Below are 7,194 nucleotides of genomic sequence, written 5' to 3'. Positions count from 1 at the left end.
CTGGCTGTTCTTCCAGAAGACCGGGGTTCAATTCCCAGCACACACATGCCAGTTCACAACTGTCTGTAACTCCAGTTTTAGGGGACGTAACCCCTTCACATAGACATACATTCAGGCAAAAACACACAGAATAAAAATAAATTTAAAAAAATCTGAAAATTATAAAAATGTGAAGTCATATATTTATGATTGTATGTTTCCTTATGGTTTTTAATTATATCATTTGCTTGGAACCAAATTGGTGCAGACATTCATGAATTACAACAGTTAAAGAGTATTTCTTTTTTTTTTTTTTTTCCTTTTTTTTTTTCAAGACAGGGTTTCTCAGTATAGCCCTGGCTGTCCTGGAACTCACTCTGTAGACCAGGCTGGCCTCGAACTCAGAAATCCGCCTGCCTCTGCCTCCCAAGTGCTGGGATTAAAGGCGTGCACCACCACCGCCCGGCAGTTAAAGAGTATTTCTAGAAGACATCCATAAAATGCAAGCACATAGCATAGGTTGGTCCTACCTGAGCAGAGTATTCTCTGCAGCCCTGATGAACATGGCCAACTGTCCATGAGCACAGCAGACCTCCAGCTTGGGTTGTCTGGCTGCTGTTGAGCTTCTCCGTGCAGACCTGGTACATCTTTTGTGAAGCAGCAGCTGAGGAGACACCCTGGAGCTCAGCATACCCCATGAAAAACCCAAGGAAGGGGTCAAGGCTGAGCCCCGGGATCATGATCATTTGAAAGTGGTGGCATAGCATGGTTCTGCCATGTATTTTAAGAGTAGAGACAGTAAACTAATGAAAGCCTTTATGTACGACAGTGCTTGTCAGCGAGGCAGATCAGATTCCCATTCGATGGGCAACCGAACAATGAAACACACTCACCCACCCAGTAGGAAACAGAGGCTCAACACGCAATTGATGCGTTCCATCGGTAGACAGGGGGCAGCTGCTGAAATGGAACTTGCTACCTTACCCCAGAATTTTGTTCTACACCAACAGATTATCAGCTAGCCATAATTTGTCTGATATGATGGTGCATTGCCGCCGGGCGGTGGCGGCGCACGCCTTTAATCCCAGCACTTGGGAGGCAGAGACAGAGGCAGGCGGATTTCTGAGTTCGAGGCCAGCCTGGTCTACAGAGTGAGTTCCAGGACAGCCAGAACTACACAGAGAAACCCTGTCTCAAAAACAACAACAACAACAAAAAAAAAAAATGATGGTGCATTGCCTTTAATCTCAGCACTGGGGAGGAAGAGGATCTCTGTATGTTTGATGCTAGATTGGTATACACAATCAGTTTAGCCATGGCTACATACTGTGACTGTCTCAGAAAGACAGAGAGGGAAAGAGAGAGAGAGAGAGAGAGAGAGAGAGAGAGAGAGAGAGAGGAAAATCAAAGAAAGCACTATTTTTCTTTACAAAGTTTTGAATTTATGTAAGTAAAACTGTAAAAACAGTTCTCTCTCTCTAACGTCTTCCCAGGAATTGTTATCTTCAATCAGCTAGAAAGACAGAGCACTAACTGCTTATGTGTTTCTGTATCATCTGTTAATTCTCTAATGTTCATTTCCCTATCCTAGCAATTCCATAGCCTCTTGTGTTCTCCTTCTGATACTATGTATTCCTAAGTTATATATAAATTCCTGTTTTTCTACCCATACCCTTTCCTCCTGAGAGCACTCGAACTCTCTATCCTTGATGTCTCTAACTTCATTCTGGATAACGAACGCGGCAGTCATGGGACGGGAGGGTACACGTGATTCCTCATGATTCCACAGTCAAGGCCAAGTCTGGCAACAAACCATTTCCAAAAAGGACCAGGTAGGCTTTTATGGTTCTTATGATTATATTGTCTAGATCCTTTCCCAGGACCCTGAAGGCCAAGCAGGGGGACCTGTTCCTCGTCCTTCACAGCCTCGTGACCACCTCCATCCCTCATTCCTGAAAACTGCATTTCTTTCATTTACTATGGTGTGATTAGCTCTGGGTAGTGGGGGAAGTATATTCCCCAGAAAGAAAGATTGAAAGTAGAATAGTAAAGACAGCAGATCAACTTTGGGGCAACAGCAACCATCAGCACACGTGGGGGTCATCAGGGATCAAAGGCCTAGCAGTGCTCCAGGGACAGGAGCTATGTTATACCTCCCCTGAACCTGGCAACAGTCAAGGCTATACAAAGAAACCTCGCATCAAAAAAAAAAAAAAAAAAAAATCTGGCATGGCGTTAGAGGATGCTCTGTGAGAGATGGAGTCAGATGTTCTTAACTGAGGCCCAGTGGCTCCCAGGTTATCTCACAAGAATGAAGAGTGAGGACAGTGAAGAATGAAGAGACAGGACAGTAGGCGGACAAGAGCACACCAGTGAGGGACTTGAAAGGGAGCTGCTGGTACCTTGGCTCCGCCCATCTGTACCCAGTCTCTGATAGGCTGAGCCTGTTTATAAAGCGGGGGGTTGAGCTGTGAGGCTTCTGACCGGAGCGTAGGGACCTCTGTGGGCAAAGAGAGCAGTGCTCACGAAAAAAGCCTCCTATCTGAGAAAAGCGTGCCTAGTTTCAAGGTCAGAGAGAAAAAAAACACAATTGAGGATGTTTTCTTAACTGTCACTGTCTTCAAATTCTCACCCTCTGGGTTCAACTTGAAACTTTTGAGCTGAGTGTACTGGGGGCAGTGTTAGAGTCCAGTTCCTATGATGATTTTCTCATAGGGCTCGCCAGTCCTGCCGACACTTCCTCTCATGACATAAATGCTTCCTTCCCACCTGTCTTGAGTTCATAGAGAAGCTGTCCTTGTCAGCTTTAATGGCTTTTCTTTCTGTCTCTTCCTTCTTCCTTATCTAACTGCTGAAAAAGTAATGGCCTTACTCCTCATCACTGTCAAAAGGCTGAAAAAATAATTCAACAGATAGCCTGGCGTGATGGTGCACATCTTTAATCCCAGAATTCGGAGGCAGAAACAGGACACGTGAACCTCAAGTTCAAAGTCGGCTTGTGCTCCGTATTGAGATGAAGTCCAAGGGAAATGAATGCTGTATGGGGTGAGTTCCCTGGGGACATGTGAGCAGACATCTATTTAGCCCAGATAAAGCACCAACGAAATGACTTTACCCAAGTCTAGCCTAGTGACCAGTGAATCTGTTAGAGTCACACCCGGAGCATGGGTGACATCATCAGCCACCCTTAGCCCTCCAGCATGATATCAACTCATGGACACTCCGTTTTTGGATGCAGCATGCTCTACAAGAGGGAGTCTCCTGTCCTCAGTAGCTCTTACTGCTTCTACAACCTTGGAAAGGGGCCTTGTGACTCTTTTAACTCTCTGGAGCTTCCTGAGTCTGTGAGTTTCCGGAGTTCTTCTCATCTTCAAGGAGAGAAAGTTCTCATTGGAAAGAAATGGCTACACAACATGAAGACCCCAACAGTCAAAATACAGCCCGTACATCTTTCTCCTTAGAACCCTCCCTGGCCAGGATGCACTCTAAAACTCAATAAAGGTCAAAACAGCAATCTAGAGATGTTAGATTCTATACTGGTAGGTACTTTGCTGTGCAAGCCTTTACTTGTCAGGTTCAAAGGAACCCCCAGTCCCTCAAATGCTGGCACCCATTTCTATCTACCAAGGGTATGGGTGAGGGGAAGGTTCTTATTGTAGATATGAGTGAGAGAACAGCCAGAAGCATCAAGTGGATTCCAGAGCAGAGACATTAAGTAGTAAATTGAATATGGCCAGCAGGCTGGACCAGAACATGAGTGGAAAAGGGTAGGGTGGGCAAGAGAGGAAAACAAGGAAGGTGAGGGGCAGGAAAGGAGGCCAAGAGTGGAAGACAAAAGAAAGAGCACAGCAGTGATGGCAGGGCTATGGTGGAGGGAAGCTTGTGAGCTGACGATTTGGGTAGGTGGTGGAAGAGCCACAGGGAGTGGTGATACTGAGCGGGTCTGGAGGCCAGCACTTCGGCATGCTAAGAGGCATCACAGCCTTTTGTCCCGAGTTTCTTCTGGACATCAAACAACTGCTAAGAACCACTGAGGCATACCAGCAGATCTTAAATTGTATTCAAATTTGTTATTGTTGGACATAATTCCATTTTTTTATTTAAAATTATTTAAGTGTATGGATGTTTAGGCTCTCTGAATATCCGTGCACCGTGTGCCTGCTTGGTGCCTTCAAAGGCTAGAAATGGGTGTCAGATCCCTGGAAATGAATTGTCATCAACAGGAATTGAAGCCAAGTCTTCTAGAAAGAGCAGCCAGTGCACTTAACCATGTAACTATCTCGCCAGCACCCTGGTTCATTTTCTTAACACGATTTGATTTTTCTAGGGTTCAAATCTTACTCCTAACTTTCTTTTGTTAATAGAAACCACCACCCTATAGATTCCCATACAGGGACAGGCCTAAAATATTTGGTCAGTCACAATTCTCTAGAGGCATCCAGTGCCACACTGTCCCCTCTGCCATGGCCAGGACCTAGACAATACATAGTTCTTCCTCTGTTGTAGGTTTATTTCTTTTGCATGGCCTGACTAATATTAACTAGTTGAGATTTTTTGTTTGTTTATTTGTTTTTCTTGAGACAGGGTTTCTCTGTACACCAGGCTGGCCTCAAACTCAGATATCTGCCTGCCTCTGCCTCCCAATTCTGGGATTAAAGGTGTGCCACTACCACCATGCTCTTTTTTTTTAATGATTTATTTATTTTTATTTTATGTGCATTTTTGCCTGCATGTATGTCTGGTGAAAGTGTTGGGTTCCCTGGAACTGGAGTTACAGACAGTTGTAAGCTATCATGCAGGTACTGGGAATTGAATTTTTCCAAGAGCAGCCAGTGCTCTAAACCACTGTGCCATCTCTCGAGTAACAGTTTTAAAGACAGTAAGTTTGGGTTGGAGAGATGGCTCAGTGGTTAAGAGCACTGGCTGCTCTTCCAGAGGACCTGGGTTTGATTCCCAGCACAGTACCTATGTGGTGGCTCACAACCATCTGGAACTCCAGTTCCAGGGGATCTGATGCCTTCTTCTGGCCCTCTCTGGCACTAAACATGTACATAGTGCATAGACATACATACAGCCAAAACACCCATACACATAAAATAAAGACAGTAGAACTGATGATGCAAGGAGGATTTCACATAGATGTCCATCAACACATGAGTAGATAAGAAAAAACAAGGGACAGGTATACAATGGAATATTACTCAACTGTTAAAAAAATGAAGTCATGAAAGTTAGAGGTAAATAGATAGAATTTGTCTTAGTTATGTTTTTTTATTGTTGTGACTCAACACCATGATCAAGGCAACATATATTTAAATAATTACTATGCATAAATATATAATAATATATAATTTAATTTGGGAGGGTATAAGTCCAGGTGATTAGAGTATATGACTGTCACATCAGGAAACATGGAGAAAACAGGCTAAGACGGCAGGGATGGAGTAGTAGCTAAGAGTTTACATCAGATCCAAAAGCACAATCCATAGTGACAATCGGAGGGAGGGAGGGACGGAGGGAGGGAGGTAGAGAGAGAGAGAGAGAGAGAGAGAGAGAGAGAGAGAGAGAGAGCGCTGAGTATGGCATGGACTATTGAAATCTCTAACTCAAGGACACAGTTCCTCCAAGAAAACCACAACTCCTAATCCTTGCAAACAATCCAACTGGGATCCAAGCATTCAAATGTATGAGTCTATGGGGGCATTCTCATTCAAACCACCACAGAACTAGCAACAGTTATACTGAGGTAACTCAGGCCCAGAAAGAGAAATGGCACATCTTCTGTCTTGTATGGAGGACAGGTGGAAGCCAGGAAACTAAAAGGGGCCTACTGGTGGGTGGGGATTGCTAGGGAAGGGGCGTCGCAGACTAGGTCAAAGGAAAGTAGAAAGGTAGAAAACTGGGCTGGCTAGTCTTAGGCCAACTTGTCATGCAAACTGGATTTATCAGAAAGGAGGGAGCCTCACTTGAGAAAATGCCTCCATAAGCTCCAGCTGTAAGGCATTTTTAAATTAGTGACTAGTGGGGGAGGGCCCAGCCCATTGTAGGTGGGAACATCCCTGTGTTAGTGGTCCTGGTTCTGTAAGAAAGAAGACTGAACAAACCATGGGGAGCAAGTCATAGGGGTGGGGGCAAGCCAGTGAGCAGCACTCCTCCATGGCCTCTGCATCAGCTCCTGCCTCCAGGTTCCTGTCCTGGTTGAGTTCCTGTCCTGACTTCCTTTGGTGATGAACAGCAATATGGAAGTATAAGCCAAATAAACCCTTTCCTCCCCGATTGCTCTTTGGTCATGGGTGTTTCATCACAGCAATAGAAATCCTAACTAAGACAAACTTTGTGGGTGAAAGGCTTAAGCAAAGAAGGGCATAGAAGTAGAGAAAATCCGGTAGAAGCAGGATTAACCCAAAGGAAGGGGGTATAAAAGGCCATATGGGAGTCCAGCCGTTGAGAGGCAGACACAGGCAGATTTCTGTGAGCTCAAGAAACCCTATCTTAAAAAAAAAAAGAAACAAAAACAAATAAAAGCCAATATGGAAGCCTACCATCTCACAACTGAATATAAAATATAATTGGATGGATAGTAGAATTCATGCAATATGATAGAAATTGGGAGATGGCAGAGATTAAAGGGTTAAGTGGGGATGGGAGAGGAGAGGGAGTGGGTGTGCTAACCTAAATTAAGGACGCATGAAATGATGCCATGGAAACCCACTCCGTGGAAAGCTAACTTCAAAATGTAATTTTATAAAAGGAGCTTACACAGGCAGCCTGCATAGGCGGACAATGCCAGTGTCAGAAGGCATGGGTTATTGAACAATTGGAGTGCAAAGCGTGAGATTCCTCCTCACTGCTTGTTGGTCAGGGAGGCTCCAGAGATTTCTGAAACAATGGCTACTGCCACTGTTCCTGGCTACCCGCCGTAGCTACGTGATAAGCCCTTATTGATGAAGGCACCACACACTTTGGCTCAAAGTGACTGGGAGACTTCCTCCCCACTGGCATCCACGTTGTCAGAGGTGCTATGCAGGTTGGTACATGAGTGCTGGACAGCGCATGAGTGCTGGACAGCGCATGAGTGCTGGACAGCACATGCCACAATACTGACCCGCAGGTAAGATGCATCCGTAGGTGCAGTGCCGTCATGAGTGTTGTGGGATAACTGACCACTCTCTGACTGGACTTGAGGCCTGACTCACAGGCCGGGATTTCATGTCT

This window comes from Grammomys surdaster, unplaced genomic scaffold (assembly GCF_004785775.1).
Source record: "Grammomys surdaster isolate TR1022 unplaced genomic scaffold, NIH_TR_1.0 211, whole genome shotgun sequence".
NCBI lineage: Eukaryota > Metazoa > Chordata > Mammalia > Rodentia > Muridae > Grammomys > Grammomys surdaster.
The sequence above is the reverse complement of the archived record's forward strand: the minus strand, read 5'-3'. Positions refer to the sequence as shown.